Source organism: Triticum aestivum, chromosome 4A (genome assembly GCF_018294505.1).
Source record: "Triticum aestivum cultivar Chinese Spring chromosome 4A, IWGSC CS RefSeq v2.1, whole genome shotgun sequence".
NCBI classification, from domain to species: domain Eukaryota; kingdom Viridiplantae; phylum Streptophyta; class Magnoliopsida; order Poales; family Poaceae; genus Triticum; species Triticum aestivum.
Window position 1 is genome coordinate 85,225,172 of NC_057803.1, and position 22,142 is coordinate 85,247,313.

Below are 22,142 nucleotides of genomic sequence, written 5' to 3' on the forward strand. Positions count from 1 at the left end.
ATATTGTAGCGGTGCTTAGGCGAAGCCCTGCAGCAGTAGTGCATCAAGATCGTCACCACGCTGTCGTGCTGACGGAACTCTTCCCCGACACTTTGCTGGATCGTAGTCCGGGGATCGTCATCGAGCTGAACGTGTCCTAGAACTCGGAGGTGCCGTAGTTTCGGTGCTTGATCGGTCGGGCCATGGAGACGTACGACTACATCAACCAAACGCTTCCGTTGTCGATCTACTAGGGTACGTAGATAGTACTCTCCCCTCTCGTTGCTATGCATCACATGATCTTGCGTGTGCGTAGGAAAATTTTGAAATTACTACGTTCCCCAACAGTTTTATGGTCATGCCCCGCTGGTTAATGGTTTATTCTTATTTAATCTCGAGCGTGATGTTACACATATTCATAGTGTGAATGCCAAAAGATGTAAAGTTGATAATGATAGTCCCACATACTTGTGGCACTGCCGCCTTGGTCTCATTGGTGTCAAACGCATGAAGAAACTCCATGCAGATGGACTTTTGGAGTCTCTTGATTATGAATCATTTGACACGTCCGAACCATGCCTCATGGGCAAAATGACCAAGACTCCGTTCTTCGAAACAATGGAGCGAGCAACCAACTTATTGGAAATCATACAGACTGATGTGTGCGGTCCAATGAGTGTTGAGGCTCGTGGTGGTTATCATTATGTCCTCACCCTCACTGATGACTTAAGTAGATATGGGTATGTCTACTTGATGAAACACAAGTCTGAGACCTTTGAAAAGTTCAAGGAATTTCAGAGTGAGGATGAGAATCAACGTGACAGGAAAATAAAATTCTTATGATCAGATCGTGGAGGGGAATATTTGAGTCATGAATTTGGCACGCACTTAAGGAAATGTGGAATTGTTTCACAACTCACGCCGCCTGGAACACCTCAGTGTAATGGTGTGTCCGAACGTCGTAATCGCACTCTATTGGATATGGTGTGATCTGTGATGTCTCTGACCGATCTACCGCTATCATTTTAGGGTTATGCTATAGAGACTGCCACATTCACTTTAAATAGGGCTCCGTCGAAATCCGTTGAGACGACACCGTATGAATTGTGGTGCAGGAAGAAACCTAAGCTGTCGTTTCTGAAAGTTTGGGGATGTGATGCTTATGTCAAGAAACTTCAACCTGAAAAGCTCGAACCCAAATCAGAAAAATGCGTCTTCATAGGATACTCTAAGGAAACTATTGGGTATACCTTCTACCTCAGATCCGAAGGCAAGATCTTTGTTGCCAAGAATGGATCCTTTCTAGAGAAAGAGTTTCTCTCGAAAGAAGTAAGTGGGAGGAAAGTAGAACTTGATGAAGTATTGCCTCTTGAACCGGAGAGTAGCGCAGCTCAAGAAAATGTTTCTGTGGTGCCTGCACCGACTTGAGAGGAAGTTAATGATGATGATCATGAAACTTCATATCAAGTTGCTACTGAACTTTGTAGGTCCACAAGGGCACGTTCTGCACCAGAGTGGTATGGCAACCCTGTCCTGGAAATCATGTTGTTAGACAATGGTGAACCTTCGAACTATGAAGAAGCGATGGCGGGCCTGGATTTCGACAAATGGCTTGAAGCCATGAAATCCGAGATAGGGTCCATGTATGAAAATGAAGTATGGACTTTGACTGACTTGCCTGATGATCGGCGAGCCATAGAAAATAAATGGATCTTTAAGAAGAAGACAGACGCGGATGGTAATGTAACCATCTATAAGGCTTGGCTTGTCGCTAAGGGTTATCACAAGTTCAAGGGGTTGACTACGGTGAGACCTTCTCACCCGTAGCGAAGCTGAAGTCTGTCCGAATCGTGTTAGCAATTGCCTCATTCTATGATTATGAGATATGGCAAATGGACATCAAAACGGCATTCCTTAATGGTTTCCTTAATGAAGAATTGTATATGATGCAGCCGGAAGGTTTTGTCGATCCTAAGAACGCTGACAAGGTATGCAAGCTCCAACACTCAATCTATGGGCTGGTGCAAGCATCTCAGAGTTGGAACATTCGTTTTGATGAGATGATCAAAGCGTTTGGGTTTACGCAGATTTATGGAGAAGCATGTGTTTACAAGAAAGTGAGTGGGAGCTCTCCGGCATTTCTCATATTATATATGGATGACATACTATTGATGGGAAATGATATAGAACTCTTGGAAAGCATAAAGGCCTACTTGAATAAGTGTTTTTCAATGAAGGACCTTGGAGAAGTTGCTTACTATTAGGCATCAAGATCTATAGAGATAGATCGAGACACCTCATTGGTCTTTCACAAAGCACGTACCTTGACAAGATATTGAAGAAGTTCAATATGGATCAGTCCAAGAAGGGGTTCTTGCCTGTATTGCAAGGTGTGAGATTGAGCACGGCTCAATTCCCGGCCACGGCAGAAGATAGAGAAAAGATGAGTGTCATCCCCTATGCCTCGGCCATAGGGTCTATTATGTATGACACGCTGTGTACCAGACCTGATGTAAACCTTGCCTGTATTGCAAGGTGTGAGATTGAGCACGACTCAATTCCCGACCACGGCAGAAGATAGAGAAAAGATGAGTGTCATCCCCTATGCCTCGGCCATAGGGTCTATTATGTATGACACGCTGTGTACCAGACCTGATGTAAACCTTGTCGTAAGTTTGGTGGGAAGGTACCAAAATAATCCTGGCATGGAACACTGGACAGCGGTCAAGAATATCCTGAAGAACCTGAAAAGGACTAAGGATATGTTTCTCGTTTATGGAGGTGATGAAGAGCTCGTCGTAAAGGGTTACGTTGATGCTAGCTTCGACACAGATCTGGATGACTCCAAGTCACAAACCAGATACGTGTATATTTTGAATGGTGGGGCAGTCAGCTGGTGCAGTTGCAAGAAAAGCGTCGTGGCGGGATCTACATGTGAAGCGGAGTACATGGTAGCCTCGGAGGCAGCACATGAAGCAATCTGGATGAATAAGTGCATTACCGACCTAGGAGTTATTCCCAATGCGTCGGGCCCGATGACTCTCTTATGTGACAACAATGGAGCTATTGCCCTTGCCAAGGAGCCCAGGTTTCACAAGAAGACCAGGCATATCAAGCGTCGCTTCAACTCCATTCGTGAAAATGTTCAAGATGGAGACATAGAGATTTGCAAAGTGCATATGGACCTGAATGTCGCAGATCCGTTGACTAAACCTCTTCCATGTGCAAAGCATGATCAACACCAGAACTCTATGGGTGTTCGATTCATCACAATGTAACTAGGTTATTGACTCTAGTGCAAGTGAGAGACTGTTGGAAATATGCCCTAGAGGCAATAATAAAATGGTTATTATTATATTTCCTTGTTCATGATAATTGTCTATTGTTCATGCTATAATTGTGTTATCCGGAAATCGTAATACATGTGTGAATACATAGACCACAACATGTCCCTAGTGAGCAGTTGACTAGCTCATTGATCAATACATGGTTACGGTTTCCTAACCATGGACATAGGATGTCATTGATAACGGGATCACATCATTAGGATAATGATGTGATGGACAAGACCCAATTCTAAGCATAGCACAAGATCATGTAGTTCGTCTGCTAAAGCTTTTCTAATGTTGAGTATCCTTTCCTTAGACCATGAGATTGTGCAACTCCCAGATACCGTAAGGGTACTTTGGGTGTGCCAAACATCACAATGTAACTGGGTGGCTATAAAGGTACACTACGGGTATCCCCGAAAGTATTTGTTGGGTTGGCACGAATCGAGACTGGGATTTGTCACTCCGTATGACGGAGAGGTATCTCTGGGCCCACTCGGTAGGACATCATCATAATGAGCTCAATGTGATCAAGGAGTTGTTCACGGTATGATGTGTTACGGGAACGAGTAAAGAGACTTGCTGTAACGAGATTGAACAAGGTATCGGTATACCGACGATCGAATCTCGGGCAAGTATCGTACCCATAGACAAAGGGAATTGTATACGGGATTGATTGAATCCTCGACATCGTGGTTCATCCGATGAGATTATCGTGGAGCATGTGGGAGCCAACATGGGTATCCAAATCCCGCTGTTGGTTATTGACCGGAGAGTTGTCTCGGTCATGTCTACGTGTCTCCCGAACCCGTAGGGTCTACACACTTAAGGTTCGGTGACGCTAGAGTTGTAGAGATATTAGTATGCGGTTAACCGAAAGTTGTTCGGAGTCCCGGATGAGATCCCGAACGTCATGAGGAGTTCCGGAATGGTTCGGAGGTAAAGATTTATATATAGGAAGTAGAGTTTCAGCCACCGGAAGAGTTTCGGGGGTTACTGGTATTGTACCGGGACCACCAGAAGGGTTCGGGGGTCCACCGGGTGGGGCCACCTATCCCGGAGGGCCCCATGGGCTGAAGTGGCATGGGAACCAGCCCCTGGTGGGCTGGTGCACCCCACCCAAGGGCCCAAAGCGCCTAGGGTTGGAAACCCTAGGGGGGCATTGCCCCCCAAGGGGGCATGCGCCCCCCTGGTTGGAAACGCTAAGGGGGCCGTTGCCCCCTGAGGGGGCGCCGCCCCCCCTCTAGATGGGATCTCCAAGGGAGCATGCGCCCCCCTAGCCCCTATATATAGTGGAGGGGAGGGAGGGCAGCCGGACCCTAAGCCCTGGAGCATCCTTCTCCCTCCCGTGACACCTCTTCCTCCTCCAGTAGTGCTTGGCAAAACCCTGCTGGAATCCCGCTGCTTCCACCACCACGCCGTCGTGCTGCTGGATCTCCATCAACTTCTCCTCCCCCCTTGCTGGATCAAGAAGGAGGAGACGTCTCTGCTCCGTACGTGTGTTGAACGCGGAGGTGCCGTCTGTTCGGCGCTAGGATCATTGGTGATTTGGATCACGACGAGTACGACTCCATCAACCCCGTTCTCTCGAACGCTTCCACTCGCGATCTACAAGGGTATGTAGATGCACTCTTCTCTCTATCGTTGCTAGATGACTCCATAGATTGATCTTGGTGATGCGTAGAAAATTTTAAATTTCTGCTACGATCCCTAACATGTATTATGTCAACCTAAAAGCCAAGGGGGACTGGGGATCCAGGACCTTGAGATTAAAAACATTGCTCTTCTCAGCAAATGGGTGTACAAATTACTCACTCAGAATGGTGTGTGGCAGGAAATCATTCGTAATAAGTATGTGGGTTCCAAAGCGATTTCTCAAGTTTATTGGAAACCTGGCAATTCACATTTTTGGAGTGGGGTGATGAAGGCTTGATACGTCTCCAACGTATCCACTTTTCCAAACACTTTTGCCCTTGTTTTGGACTCTAACTTGCATGATTTGAATGGAACTAACCCGGACTGACGCTGTTTTCAGCAGAATTACCATGGTGTTATTTATGTGCAGGAGCAAACGTTCTCGGAATGACCAGAAACTTCATGAAGCCACTTTTCAGAAAATAAGAAAAATACCTGCAAAAGATGAAGGCCAGGGGGCCCACCACCTGCCCACGAGGGTGGGGGGGCGCCTGCCCCCCTAGGGCGCGCCCCCTACCTCGTGGGCCCCCTATTGCCTCTCCCACTCCAACTCCAACTCCATATATTGAGTTTCAGGGAGAAAAAAATCAGGGAGAAGAAATAATCGCGTTTTACGATACAGAACCGCCGCCAAGCCCTAAAACCTCTCGGGAGGGCTGATCTGGAGTCCGTTCGGGGCTCCGGAGAGGGGAATCCGTCGCCATCGTCATCATCAACCATCCTCCATCACCAATTTCATGATGCTCACCGCCGTGCATGAGTAATTCCATCATAGGCTTGCTAGACGGTGATGGGTTGGATGGGATCTATCATGTAATCGAGTTAGTTTTGTTAGGGTTTGATCCCTAGTGTCCACTATGTTCTGAGATTGATGTTGCTATGACTTTGCTATGCTTAATTCTTGCCACTAGGGCCCGAGTGCCATGATTTCAGATGTGAACCTATTATGTTTTCATCAATATATGAGTGTTCTTGATCCTATCTTGCAAGTCTATAGTCACCTATTATGTGTTATGATCCGTTAACCCCGAAGTGACAATAATCGAGATACTTACCGGTGATGACCGTAGTTTGAGGAGTTCATGTATTCACTATGTGTTAATGCTTTGTTCCAGTTCTCTATTAAAAGGAGGCCTGAATATCCCTTAGTTTCCGTAAGGACCCCGCTGCCACGGGAGGGTAGGACAAAAGATGTCATGCAAGTTCTTTTCCATAAGCACGTATGACTATATTCGGAATACATGCCTACATTATATCAATGAACTGGAGCTAGTTCTGTGTCACCCTAGGTTATGACTGTTACATGATGAACCGCATCCGGCATAATTCTCCATCATCGATCCATTGCCTACGAGCTTTCCACATATCGTTCTTCGCTTATTTACTTTCCCGTTGCTATTGCTATCATCACTACAAAATACCAAAAACATTGCTTTTATTACTGTTACCTTTTGTTACCGTTATCACTACTATCATATTACTTTGCTACTAAATACTTTGTTGCAGATATTAAGTTTCCAGGTGTGGTTGAATTGACAACTTAGCTGCTAATACTTGAGAGTATTCTTTGGCTCCCCTTGTGTTGAATCAATAAATTTGGGTTGAATACTTTACCCTCGAAAACTGTTGCGATCCCCTATACTTGTGGGTTATCAAGACTATTTTCTGGCGCCGTTGCCGGGGAACATAGCTCTATTCTTTGAGTCACTTGGGATATATGTCTGCTTATCATTATGAAGAACTTGAAAGATCCAAGAACTAAGATTTATCCCTCAACTACGAGGGGAGGTAAGGAACTGCCATCTAGCTCTGCACTTGATTCACCTTCTGTTTTGAGTAAGCTTGCGACACCTACACCTGCTTTTGCTATTCGTTCTGATATGTCGCATGTTATTGATGATGCCACTTCTGCTATGCATGATACTTATGATGAAACTACATCTATGCCTGATACTACTATGCCACTTAGTGATTTTCTTGATGAACAACTTGCTAGTGCTAGAGAAATTGAAAATATTGAATGTGATGATATTGATGAAAGTGATGATGAAGAATCACTTGTTATTCCTAAGGGTTATGTTTTTGATCAAGAAGCTTCTTTAGCTATTTTAGCTTGTAAAAATAGAAATGAACTCAAAAGGTTATTAGCTAAATGGAGTAAGCAATCTCTAAATGCTAGAATGAAACCTGACCCTGCTTTTGCTACTTCACCTATCTTTGTTACTGATAAGGATTATGAATTCTCTATCGATCCTGATATAATTACTTTGGTTGAATCTGATCCTTTTCATGGTTATGAATCTGAAACTGCTGTGGTGCATCTTACTAAATTGAATGATATAGCCACCCTGTTTACTAAAGATGAGAGAACTCGCTACTTTTATATCCTTAAAATATTTCCATTCTCATTAAAGGGTGATGCTAAGATATGGTTTAATTCTCTTGATCCTGGTTGTGTGCGTAGTCCCCAGGATATGATTTATTACTTCTCTGCTAAATATTTCCCTGCTCATAAGAAACAAGTTGCTTTAAGGGATGTATATAATTTTGTGCAAATTGAAGAAGAGAGTCTCCCACAAGCTTGGGGGAGGCTTCTCCAAATACTTAATGCTTTGCCTGATCATCCTCTTAAGAAAAATGAAATACTTGATATCTTTTATAATGGACTAACCGATGCCTCCAGAGATTACCTGGATAGTTGTGCTGGTTCTGTTTTAAGGGAAAGAACACTGGATGAAGCTGAAATTCTATTGAATAGTGTTGGTTCTATTTTAAGGGAAAGAACAGCGGATGAAGCTGAAATTCTATTGAATAATATGTTGACAAATGAAAATAATTGGACACCTCCGGAGCCAATTCCTGAGCCTATTTCTGAGCCAACTTCGAAGAAGAGGGGTATTCTATTTCTCAGTCCTGAAGATATGCAAGAGGCAAAGAAATTTATGAAAGAAAAAGGTATTAATGCTGAAGATGTTAAGAATTTACCTCCTATTGAAGAAATACATGGTCTTAATTTACCGCCTGTTGAAGAAACATATAATCCAAATCCTTCTCCTATTGAAGAAACTCATGGTCTTGATAACCCGACAAATGTAGTAAAGGTAAATTGTCTCTATAGATATGATAAAGCTGAAACCCCATTTACTAAATTTGCTAGCCCATGCTTAGATGAGTTTGATAAATTTATGGCTAAGCAAGAAGACTTTAATGCTTATTTTGGTAGAAAATTGAAAAACAATTCAAATATGCTTGAACACTTGGGTGATTATATGGCTAATGTTAAAGGTGAACTTAAACTTATTAGTAAACATGCTTCTATGGTTACCACTCAAGTAGAACAAGTACTTAAAGCTCAAAATGATTTGCTCAATGGATTGAATAGTAAGAATAATGATAATGTTGTTAGAGTGGCTACTAGAACTAGTAGAATGACTCGGGAACCTTTGTATCCTGAAGGCCACCCTAAGAGAATTGAGCAAGATTCTCAGAGAAATAATATAGATGTACCTAGTTCTTCTAAAAAGAAGAAAAAGAAAAATGATAGGACTTTGCATGCTTCTAGTGATCCTATTGTTGAAACACCTAAGAATCCAAATGATATTTCTATCTCTGATGCTGAAACTCAATCTGGTAATGAACCTGAAACTAGTGGTAATGTTAATGATAATGTTCACAATGATGCTCAACCTAGTAATGATAATGACATAGAAATTGAACCTGCTGTCGATCATGATAACCCACAATCAAAGAATCAATGTTATGATAAGAAAGATTTTGTTGCTAGGAAACATGGTAAAGAAAGAGAACCATGGGTTCAGAAACCCATGCCCTTTCCTCCCAAACCATCCAAGAAAAAGGATGATGAGGATTTTGAGCGCTTTGCTGAAATGATTAGACCTATCTTTTTGCGTATGTGATTAACTAATATGCTTAAAACCAATCCTTATGCTAAGTACATGAAAGATATTATTACGAATAAAAGAAAGATACCGGAAGCTGAAATTTCCACCATGCTTGCTAATTATACTTTTAAGGGTGGAATACCAAAGAAACTTGGAGATCCAGGAGTACCCACTATACCATGCTCCATTAAAAGAAACTATGTTAAAACTGCTTTATGTGATCTTGGAGCCGGTGTTAGTGTTATGCCTCTCTCTTTATATCATAGACTTGATTTGAATAAGTTGACACCTACTGAAATATCTTTGCAAATTGCTGATAAATCAACTGCTATACCTGTCGGTATTTGTGAGGATGTGCCTGTTGTAGTTGCAAACGTCACTATTTTAACGGACTTTGTTATTCTTGATATTCCCGAGGACGATAGTATGTCTATTATTCTTGGAAGACCCTTTTTGAATACTGCAGGGGCTGTTATTGATTGCACTAAAGGCAATGTCACTTTTCATGTTAATGGTAATGAGCATACGGTACACTTTCCGAGGAAACAACCTCAAGTTCACAGTATCAATTCTATTGGAAAATTTTCATCGATTATATTTGGAGGTTTTGAATTTCCTCTTCCTACTGTCAAGAAGAAATATGATATTCTTATTATTGGGGATGTGCATATCCCCGTTGAGGTAACATAGTGTTATTCGAAATTTCTCCGGTTCCATGTTATTCGGAATGAGTTCGTTAACAAGACTTGATCAACCTTGTTAGTGGATTCCTTTTGATGATCATGAGATGGATGAAACTAGAAGGCACAACCTTCTGTACCCCACTTTTACTTTGTGTTATTTATATTAAATAAAATAAAAATAAATATTTTTCTGTCTGTTATCTGATTATCCGTGCAATATGAAAATACTTCGAAAATAAAAGTTCTCCAAATGCCCTGAAATTTAAATGTAATTTTTCCAGAATATTTGAGAATATTTGGCACAAAGAACACAACATGGGGGGCCAACCACCTGCCCACGAGGGTGGAGGGCGCGCCCTACCCCCTTGGGCGCGCCCCCTGCCTCGTGGGCCCACGGTGGCCCTCCTCCACTTATCCTTTCACCCATACACTCCTTCTTCCTCCCCCAAACACGAATATCCAGCTCAAACCCGAGTCCAAGCTCGTTTTGCTGCCATTTTCGATCTCCTTGCCCAAAGCACCTCTCACAAAACCGCTTGGGGAGATTGTTCCTTGGTATGTGACTCCTCCATTGGTCTGATTAATTTTTGTTCTAGTGCTTTATTCATTGCAAATTGTTGCTGCTTAGGTGACCCTGTTATTGAGCTTGCATGTCAAATTTATATGGTCAAAAGTAGTTTGGATGCATGATATAGGCCCTAGGCACTTGTAGGAGTAGTTGTTATCAATATTATTGAGTTTGGTTTACTTTTATTTTGAAGTTACTAAAAAATTCAGGATTTTTCAGAAAATGATGAGGAGACTTTTGAGGGGCTCATGGAGCCAAAGCTCGAAGGAAAAGGCGCCAAAGCCTAAGTATAATCTGCCTCGCACCGCGGAGGTTCGGGTGTGTGAATGGCCTTCCGATGATTTCTTGAGAGCAGCCGGTATTTATGAAGATTTTCATGAATTGGCTAAAAATGCAGGCCTCACTGCTTTCCTCCATGACCAATGCGATCAGTATCTCTTACTCACAAATACCTTTGTGCAAAACTTTCATTTCCATTCTAGGAGCTCACCACCTACGGTGGAGTTCCATTTATATGATGAGCATAAGGAGATGTCACTTTATGATTTTTGTCGGGTTTGTTTAGTCCCTTTTGAGGGAAAGACAAAAGAACCACATCATGATGATGTGGAGGGGTTTATTGACACTATCACTGTAGGAGAAACAAGGAAGGTTTCCGATGCACGAAACACTAGCATACATTTTCCTGTTTTACGTTAACTTTGCATTATTTGCTAGTCGTTGTTTAATTGGTCGCGGAAACTGTGGAAACCTTAGTATACCTGATATTATTATTTTGCTCCATGGTTTATATGGTGATAACTCTGTTAGTATGGGTGGCATTATTGCTAAACGGTTAAGTCTGAACCGTACAAAGGGCCCCATCTTTGGAGGCATCTACGTTTCACGCCTAGCTGCACATTTTAACATACCTGTTAGGCATTATGAGAAGGAAGAAAAAGTGCTGCCTCGTGTTTATTTAGATTATAAAAGTATGGTGGCACATGATTTTATTGTTAATAATAAGGAAGGAGAGCTTAAATATCAATTGTTCTTTAATAAACATCATCCTGAGACTATTACCCTGCCTGATCCTTCTTTGTTTGATTTATCTGTAGGCACGTACCTTGTTCCGTTGAAGGCTATTCACGCCTACCGGAACCCTGCACCAGCCGTGGAGCCAGAACCGGAACCACAAGTTGATCCTTCACGACAGTCTAATTATCAGTGGGATCCGGAGATGATTGTCAGCCAGTGGCAATCAGAGTCTTCCTCTTCTTCTTCTCAGTACGACCCCAACTATTATTATGGATATCCGCCAGGCTAGCCGTGTCATAGACCAACTTAGGCCAAAAGCCTAAGCTTGGGGGAGTACGTATTTCCCACCGACATTACATTCATGTTTACACACTCATTGCTAGATGTCGGTGCTCATACTTTTTCATTGTATCATCCATGCTAATTTAATTCCCTTTTTATGTTTTCTTCTTGTGTGTTTAATAAACCTTAAGAAAACCCCAAAAAAATAGTTGTAGCTTTTAATCAGTTCAATTTCCATGCTTGTAGTAGTAATTAAAAAGAAAAACCCAAAAATATTTCATGTTCTTCTTTTACTTGTTGGGAGCTTTCCCGTGTAAATAGTTTTATTTCTTTTCTTTTCTTTGGGGGTCGATAGGAGAAGACCATAATTAAATTGTTGAAGTGGCTCTTATATGCATTATTGTTTATCTGACAAAAAGAGCCCATATTGCCTTGTCTTCTCCTGTTTATTGAATGCCTGCAGATTCCAGCTTAGTCCAATGCACGTGCACTATTATTATTATTATTCACATCGTTCGGTCGTGCAAGTGAAAGGCAATTATGATGATATATGATGGACTGACTGAGATGAGAAAGGCTGGTATGAACTCGACCTCTTTTGTTTTTGTAAATATGATTAGTTCATCGTTCTTGATTCAGCCTATTATGAATAAACATGTTTGCAATGACAATTAGAGATCATAGTTTCTTGTGCCATACTTGATTAGCTATGAGTTATAATGGTTTACCTTGCATGCCAACATGCTATTAAAATGGTTATGATGTGGTATGATAGGGTGGTTGTTGGGTTTCATAGTAATTTCAAAAAAATTCCTATGCACACGCAAGATCATGGTGATGCATAGCAACGAGAGGGGAGAGTGTGATCTACGTACCCTTGTAGACCGACAGCGGAAGCGTTAGCACAACGCGGTTGATGTAGTCGTACGTCTTCACGGCCCGACCGATCAAGCACCGAAACTACGTCACCTCCGAGTTTTAGCACACGTTCAGCTCGATGACGATCCCCGGACTCCGATCCAGCAAAGTGTCGGGGAAGAGTTCCGTCAGCATGACGGCGTGGTGACGATCTTGATGTACTACCGTCGCAGGGCTTCGCCTAAGCACCGCTACAATATTATCGAGGATTATGGTGGAAGGGGGCACCGCACACGGCTAAGAATATGATCACGTGGATCAACTTGTGTGTCTAGGGGTGCCCCTTGCCTCCGTATATAAAGGATCCAAGGGGGGGGTGCGGCCGGCCCTAGTAGGAGGCGCGCAGGAGGAGTCCTACTCCTACCGGGAGTAGGACTCCCCTCCCTTTCCTTGTCCAAGTAGGAGAGGGGGAAGGAGAGAAGGAAAAGGGGGGGCGCCGCCCCTCCCTCCTTGTCCAATTCGGACTAGGGGGAGAGGGGGCGCGCGGCCTGCCCTGGCAGCCCCTTCCTCTTCTCTACTTTAGGCCCATGAGGCCCATTAACCCCCCGGGGGGTTCCGGTAACCCCCCGGTGCTCCGGTTTTATCCAAAACTTCCCCGGAACACTTCCGGTGTCCGAATATAGCCGTCCAATATATCAATCTTTATGTCTCGACCATTTCGAGACTCATCTTCATGTCCGTGATCACATCCGGGACTCCGAACTAACTTCGGTACATCAAAAATCATAAACTCATAATATATCTGTCATCGAAACCTTAAGCGTGCGGACCCTACGGGTTCGAGAACAATGTAGACACGACCGAGACACGTCTCCAGTCAATAACCAATAGCGGAACCTGGATGCTCATATTGGTTCCCACATATTCTATGAAGATCTTTATCGGTCAGACCGCATAACAACATACGTTGTTCCCTTTGTCATCGGTATGTTACTTACCCGAGATTCGATCGTCGGTATCTTAATACCTAGTTCAATCTCGTTACCGGCAAGTCTCTTTACTCGTTCCGTAATACATCATCTCACAACTAACTCATTAGTTGCAATGCTTGCAAGGCTTATGTGATGTGCATTACCGAGAGGGCCCAGAGATACCTCTCCGACAATCGGAGTGACAAATCCTAATCGCGAAATACGCCAACCCAACATGTACCTTTGGAGACACCTGTAGAGCTCCTTTATAATCACCCAGTTACGTTGTGACGTTTGGTAGCACACAAAGTGTTCCTCCGGCAAACAGGAGTTGCATAATCTCATAGTCATAGGAACATGTATAAGTCATGAAGAAAGCAATAGCAACATACTAAACGATCAGGTGCTAAGCTAACGGAATGGGTCATGTCAATCACATAATTCTCCTAATGATGTGATCCCATTAATCAAATGACAACTCATGTCTACGGCTAGGAAACATAACCATCTTTGATCAACAGGCTAGTCAAGTAGAGGCATACTAGTGACACTCTGTTTGTCTATGTATTCACACATGTATTATGTTTCCAGTTAATACAATTCTAGCATGAATAATAAACATTTATCATGATATAAGGAAATAAATAATAAGTTTATTATTGCCTCTAGGGCATATTTCCTTCAGTCTCCCACTTGCACTAGAGTCAATAATCTAGATCACATCACCATGTGATTAACATCGATAGTTCACATCATCATGTGATTAACACCCATAGTTCACATCGCCATGTGACCAACACCCAAAGGGTTTACTAGATTCAGTAATCTAGTTCACATCGCTATGTGATCAATACCCAAAGAGTACTAAGGTGTGATCATGTTTTGCTTGTGAGATAATTTTAGTCAACGGGTCTGCCACATTCAGATCCATATGTATTTTGCAAATTTCTATGTCAACAATACTCTGCTCGGAGCTACTCTAGCTAATTGCTCCCACTTTCAATATGTATCTAGATTGAGACTTAGAGTCATCTAGATTAGTGTCAAAACTTGCATCGGCGTAGCCCTTTACGACGAACCTTTTTGTCACCTCCATAATCGAGAAACATATCCTTATTCCACTAAGGATAATTTTGACCGCTGTCCAGTGATCTACTCCTAGATCACTATTGTACTCCCTTGCTAAAATTAGTGTAGGGTATACAATAGATCTGGTACACAGCATGGCATACTTTATAGAACCTATGGCCAAGGCATAGGGAATGACTTTCATTCTCTTTCTATCTTCTGCCGTGGTCGGGTTTTGAGTCTTACTCAATTTCACACCTTGTAACACAGGCAATAACTCTTTCTTTGACTGTTCCATTTTGAACTACTTCAAAATCTTGTCAAGGTATGTACTCATTGAAAAAACTTATCAAGCGTCTTGATCTATCTCTATAGATCTTGATACTCAATATGTAAGCAGCTTTACCGAGGTCTTTCTTTGAAAAACTCCTTTCAAATATTCCTTTATGCTTTTCAGAAAATTATACATTATTTCCGATCAACAATATGTTGTTCACATATACTTATCAGAAATATTGTAGTGCTCCCCCTCACTTTCTTGTAAATACAGGCTTCACCGTAAGTCTGTATAAAACTATATGCTTTGATCAACTTATCAAAGCGTATGTTCCAACTCCGAGATGCTTGCACCAGTCCATACATGGATCGTTGGAGCTTGCATATTTTGTTAACACCTTTAGGATTGACAAAACCTTCTGGTTGCATCATATACAACTCTTCTTTAAGAAATCCATTAAGGAATGCAATTTTGTTTATCCATTTGCCAGATTTCATAAAATGCGGCAATTGCTAACATGATTCGGACAGACTTAAGCATATATACGAGTGAGAAAATCTCATCGTAGTCAACACCTTGAACTTGTCGAAAACCTTTTGCGACAATTCTAGCTTTGTAGATAGTAACACTACTATCAGCGTCCGTCTTCCTCTTGAAGATCCATTTATTTTCTATGGCTTGCCGATCATCGGGCAAATCCATCAAAGTCCATACTTTGTTCTCATACATGGATCATATCTCAGATTTTATGGCCTCAAACCATTTCGCGGAATCTGGGCTCATCATCGCTTCCTCATAGTTCGCAAGTTCGTCATGGTCTAGTAACATGACTTCCAGAACAGGATTACTGTACCACTCTGGTGCGGATCTCACTCTGGTTTACCTACGAGATTCGGTGGTAACTTGATCTGAAGTTACATGATCATCATCATTAGCTTCCTCACTAGTTGGTGTAGTAGTCACAAGAACAGATTTCTGTGATGAACTACTTTCCAATAAGGGAGCAGGTACAGTTACCTCATCAAGTTCTACTTTCCTCCCATTCACTTCTTTCGAGAGAAACTCCTTCTCTAGAAAAACTCCGAATTTAGCAAAAAAAGTCTTGCCTTCGGATTTGTGATAGAAGGTGTACCCAACAGTCTCCTTTGGGTATCCTATGAAGACATATTTCTCCGATTTGGGTTTGAGCTTATCAGGATGAAACTTTTTCATATAAGCATCATAATCCCAAACTTTAAGAAACGACAACTTTGGTTTCTTGCCAAACCACAGTTCAGATTGTGTCGTCTCAACGGACTTAGATGGTGCCCTTTTAAACGTGAATGCAGTTGTCTTTAATGCATAACCCCAAAACGATAGTGGTAGATCGATAAGAAACATCATAGATCACACCATATCTAATAAAGTACGGTTATAATGTTCGGACACACCATTATGCTGTGGTGTTCCAGGTGGCGTGAGTAGTAAAACTATTTCACATTGTTTTAACTGAAGGCCAAACTCGTAACTCAAATATTTTACCTCTACGATCATATCGTAGAAACTTTTATTTTCTTGTTACGATGATTCTCCACTTCACTCTGAAATTCTTTGAACTTTTCAAATATTTCAGACTTGTGTTTCATTAAGTAGATATACCCATATCTGCTCAAATCATCTATGAAGGTCAGAAAATAATGATACCCGCCGCGAGCCTTAACACTCATCGGATCTCATACATCAGTATGTATTATTTCCAATAAGTCAGTTGCTCGCTCCATAGTTCCGGAGAACGGCGTTTTAGTCATCTTGCCCATGAGGCATGGTTCACAAGCATCAACTGATTCAGAATCAGGTGATTCCAAAAACCCATTAGCATGGAGTTTCTTCATGCGCTTTACACCAATATGACCTAAACAGCAGTGCCACAAATAAGTTGCACTATCATTATTAACTTTGCATCTTTTGGTTTCAATATTATGATTATGTGTATCACTACGATCGAGATCCAATGAACTATTTTCATTGGGTGTGTAACCATATAAGGTTTTATTCATGTAAACAGAACAACAATTTATTCTCTTACTTAAATGAATAACCGTATTACAATAAACATGATCAAATCATATTCATGCTCAACGCAAACACCAAATAACACTTATTCAGGTTCAACACTAATCCCGAAAGTATAGGGAGTGTGCGATGATGATCATATCAATCTTGGAACCACTTCCAACACACATCGTCACTTCACCCTTAACTAGTCTCTGTTTATTCTGCAACTCCCGTTTCGAGTTACTAATCTTAGCAACTGAATTAGTATCAAATACTGAGGGGTTGCTATAAACACTAGTAAAGTACACATCAATAACATGTATATCAAATATACTTGTGTCCACTTTGCCATCCTTCTTATCTGCCAATCACTTGGGGTAGTTCCGCTTCCAGTGACCAGTCCCTTTGCAATAGAAACACTTAGTCTCAGGCTTAGGACCAGACTTGGGCTTCTTCACTTGAGTAGCAACTTGCTTGCTGTTCTTCTTGAAGTTCCCCTTCTTCCCTCTGCCCTTTTCTTGGAACTAGTGGTCTTGTCTACCATCAACACTTGATGTTTTTCTCGATTTCTACCTTCGTTAATTTTTGCATTACGAAGAGCTTGGGAATCGTTTCCGTTATCCCTTGCATATCATAGTTCATCACGAAGTTCTACTAACTTGGTGATGGTGACTAGAGAATTCTGTCAATCACTATCTTATCTGGAAGATTAACTCCCACTTGATTCAAGCGATTGTATTACTCAGACAATCTGAGCACATGCTCACTAGTTGAGCGATTCTCCTCCATCTTTTAGCTATAGAACTTGTTGGAGACTTCATATCTCTCAACTCGGGTATTTGCTTGAAATATTAACTTCAACTCCTGGAACATCTCATATGCTCCATGACGTTCAAAATGTCTTTGAAGTCCCGATTCTAAGCCATTAAGCATGGTGCACTAAACTATCAAGTAGTCATCATATTGAGCTAGCCAAACGTTCATAACGTCTGCATCTGCTCCTGCAATAAGTCCGTCACCTAGCGGTGCATCAAGGACATAATTCTTCTGTGCAGCAATGAGGATAAACCTCAGATCACAGATCCAATGCGCATCATTGCTACTAACATCTTTCAACACAATTTTCTCTAGGAACATATCAGAATAAACACAGGGAAGCAAAAACGCGAGCTATTGATCTACAACATAATTTGCAAAATACTACCAGGACTAAGTTCATGATAAATTTAAGTTCAATTTATCATATTACTTAAGAACTCCCACTTAGATAGACATCCCTCTAATCATTTAAGTGATTATGTGATCCAAATCAACTAAACCATGTCCGATCATCACGTGAGATGGAGTAGCTTCATTGGTGAACATCACTATGTTGATCATATCTACTACTCCCTCCGTTCCGAAATGTAAGTCGCTGGGGAATATGTTCCGACCAGGTGAAAATGGGCAAATGGACCTTTATGCCCCCAGTTCAAACTTTGAATCAGCCCGTCTTCTTCCTCGGCGTCTTCCACCTCCGCCTCCATCCCTGCCTTCCACCTCCGCCTCCTCCCCCGCCCTCCACCTCCACCCCTGCCCAGGCGCTCCTCCTCTCCCACGCCCAGGGGCCCCTCCTGGCCCGCGCGTGCCCAGGTGGTGCTCTGCTGCCGCCCGCTGGTGGAGGCGAGCTGGTGCTCTGCTGCCGGCCCCTGGTGGTGGCGAGCTGGTGCTCTGCTGCCGCCCACTGTTGGAGGCGAGCTGCCGCCTGCACGCGCCCAGGTGTTGTTCCTCCCCACGCACAGGTGCTGCTGCCGCTGAAGTCCTCGCCGCTGGACAGGAGCTGCTCCAGCCGGAGTTCTCAATTTTGCTCGCCTAGGTTCATCTCCTCGCCCAGTACTCGCTCTGCATCTGAGTAAACAATTTGATGATCATAAACTTGTTGTAATCATTTGTCTTGAATAATTGCATGCAGTACAATCTTGGAGTAATACTGAAATTTAACACTGAAACTGAACAGTGAAAGATGAACACTGAGTAGAACATGTACTATCAATACAGGTTTGGACCGGTACTGTCAATAGAAAAGATGAACAAGTACTGTCAATTTAGAACAGGTTTGGACCGGTACTGTCAATAGAAAAGATGAACAAGTACTGTCAATTTAGAACAGGTTTGGACTTAGTTTCATCAGTACTCCAAATCAGTAGGAGTATGAATTAACGGGCAGAAATAATTGCTACTCTCATTTAAGGTAAAATTGAGTAGGAATAGGAGTAGGAATATCAGGAGCATGAATATCAGGAAGGAGTACATCATGGCCTTTGAAAATTTTACCCCAGCCTTACTTTGAACTCGATCTCATTTCTGTACTTCATTATTCCCATAAGAGGGTCACTTTCACCTGTAACTTGACATGATCAAGTAAACTGTGCACATGTCTATTTTTATTTGAATCTTCAGAATGTCCAAAATTTTAAACACTATGGTATGACTGAACAATCTAAACTGTTTGACATAATTTGATGTAAATAAAATACTCCAGCCATTCTTAGTATGCAAATCTGCAGTTAGTGCTTCGAAAAAACACTATGGGAAATGACTTGAATGGAGAAATGTTGAGATACCAACCTGCTAGCTGAAAAGTGCAGCATGCCGGCATGAGAATGACTGATACCCTCACACATCTTTTTTCATTAGCCCTTCTTTAAAACAATCTGATGGAAAAAAACATTCAAGGTCACAAATCATATTATTGTAGGGCTCATATTTACTGTAGAAGAGAGAAGAGAAAAGAAGAGATCAAGAATATGGAGGGCACAAGAGGAGTATACTACAGTAGCTCTCCTCTTGTTGCAAGTCCTACACTAAAGTACTAAAACTACTGCTTGCAAGTCCTAACATAACAGCAGCAATCATCATCAGTGCTCCAAGTATCCAAGATGGAGTAATTAACAGAAAATGCAAGATAACCTAACAGAGCAAGATGGAGTAATCCAAGAAAATTAATTGAAAATTGCTGAGTAGTGTTGTGTGCAAGTGCAAGTACTCAAAATTTGTTTGAGTAGCAAATCTTGGAGTACGAGAGGACTCCAAGTTAAATGTACTCAAAGCAAATTAAGCAAATGTACTGCCATTAGTTTTCATTCCATTCTGAAAACTACTCCTGTTCACAAATTAAGCAAATCTTGGAGTATTGAAGTACTCCAAGTTAAATGTACTCCAAGCAAATTAAGCAAATGTACTCCAAGAAAATTAAGCAACTGAACTGGAGAAGAAATAAATTCTGAATATGTTCCAGTCACAAAAGAACTTGGCAAGTTGTTTTTATTCCATTCTGAATATGTTCCAGTCACAAAAGAACTTGGCAAGTTGTTTTTATTCCATTATGAATATATGTTCCTGACACAAAAGAGTTGGCAATTAGGCGCCCAATTAACTTGGTGATGCATGCTAAACTTAAGAACCATCATCACTTGGTACACACACCAGTTCAGATTACACATGATAATTAATTAGGCGCGGTAACTAATTAACCCCAGCAGCTACCTTAGTTAGGTGCAGTAAAAACTCCTACTGCTACTGCATCTTTACCAACCAAATTCAGTGACAGAGCTACTCCATTTTACTCAAATTCAGTATGCAAAATTAACAGTAATCCATACAGCTGCTTCATACTCCAAATTGCTACTCCAAATTCAGTATACAAAATTCAGTATGCTGCTACTCCAAATTCAGTTTGCAAATTAACAGTAACAGTACTTCAATGGAGTACAGTTGCTACTCCAAATTAACAGTGGGTCCTTGCTAAGCATATTGTTCTCAAATTAACAGTAGAACTCAAATTAGCAGCAGCATTCGTAGGTGACAACACAAAACAGCAGCAACATTCGTACGAGTAGAAAATGAACACGTACTGGTTCAGATTGAAAGAGCTTAGCTAGCGCAGCTCAAATTGAAAGAGCAGCAGCTCGAAGCAGAGCTCAGCAGCGATAGAGAGTGTAGCTAGCGCCCATCTTGCTGCCGGTCTTCCAGGCCTGGGAGGACTTCTTGCGGCCGCCGATGCGGGGGATGCTGGCGAACTCTTCGTCGGTGAAGGCGGCGTCGTTGCTGGCGTACACTGCGCAAGCGCGGGGGCGAGCAGCGAGCGGGACCCATGGGCGCGGCGGTCGAGGCAGAGGCGGACGCACGAGGCCCCGGCATCGTCGGCGTTCTGGATGAGCTCCCGGCGTCCCGCAGCGCGGTGGTGCCCTCCGGGTAGTTGGCCAGCACCTCGCGGATGCGCCGCACCAGGTCCACCCACAGCCCGAAGTCCTCCAGCAGCATCCCGCCCGGATCCATGTCGCTTCGTCGCCGGCGTCGAAGCACGCGGATCCAGCGCCTCCGCCGGCCAGAAGCTCATCGCCGGCGCCTAAAAAATCAAGCTTTTGACCTACGGGTGGTGGATTTCTGGCGGTGGGAGGAAACGGGGTGGCTCGATGGTGCGGAGAAAGAGAGGAAGCGGGGTGGCTTAGCGGTGACGATGGCGAGGAGAGGCCGGCGACGACGGGGATCTGGAGGGGAGCGAGAGAGGGGTGGCCGGGTGGGTGAGAGGGGAACGAGAGAGTGAGCTTGAGTGGGTGAGAGCGAGCGGTGGTGGGAGGGCATTTCTGGAAAGTGAAAAATTCTCGTAGCGTTACGAAATTTACACGTCAAACCCTTAAACGACTTACATTTCGGAACAGAGGAAGTATATGATTCACGCTCGACCTTTCGGTCTCCGCGTTCCGAGGCCATATCTGTATATGCTTGGCTCGTCAAGTATAACCTGAGTATTCCGCGTGTGCAACTGTTTTGCACCCGTTGTATTTGAACGTAGAGCCTATCACACCCGATCATCACGTGATGTCTCAGCACGAAGAACTTTCGCAACGGTGCATACTCAGGGAGAACACTTCTTGATAATTAGTGAGAGATCATCTTATAATGCTACCGTCAATCAAAGCAAGATAAGATGCATAAAAGATAAACATCACATGCAATCAATATAAGTGATATGATATGGCCACCATCATCTTGTGCTTGTGATCTCCATCTTCGAAGCACCGTCATGATCACCATCGTCGCCGGCGCGACACCTTGATCTCCATCGTAGCATCGTTGTCGCCTCGCCAATCTTATGCTTCCACGACTATCGCTACCGCTTAGTGATAAAGTAAAGCATTACAGCGTGATTGCATTGCATACAATAAAGTGACAACCATATGGCTCCTGCCAGTTGCCGATAACTCGGTTACAAAACATGATCATCTCATACAATAAAATTTAGCATCATGTCTTGACCATATCACATCACAACATGCCCTGCAAAAACAAGTTAGAAGTCCTCTACTTTGTTGTTGCAAGTTTTATGTGGCTGCTACGGGCTTAAGCAAGAACCAATCTTACCTACGCATCAAAACCACAACGATAGTTTGTCAAGTTGGTGCTGTTTTAACCTTCGCAAGGACCGGGCGTAGCCACA

The 22,142-nt window shown here is 42.7% G+C and overlaps 1 long non-coding RNA gene and 1 pseudogene across 1 annotated transcript in view; one reads left to right on the top strand and one right to left on the bottom strand.

Moving 5' to 3' along the window:
- LOC123085302 (uncharacterized) overlaps positions 1 to 20,558 on the top strand; it is a 40,337-nt gene extending 19,779 nt beyond the window's left edge. The window contains exons 3-4 of the long non-coding RNA XR_006439669.1: positions 18,701 to 18,756; positions 18,813 to 20,558. This is a non-coding gene — a long non-coding RNA (uncharacterized lncRNA). The remainder of the gene's footprint in view (positions 1 to 18,700; positions 18,757 to 18,812) is intronic.
- LOC123085300 (sacsin-like) lies at positions 17,946 to 20,980 on the bottom strand (annotated as a pseudogene).
- Between the last annotated feature and the right edge of the window lie 1,162 nt (positions 20,981 to 22,142).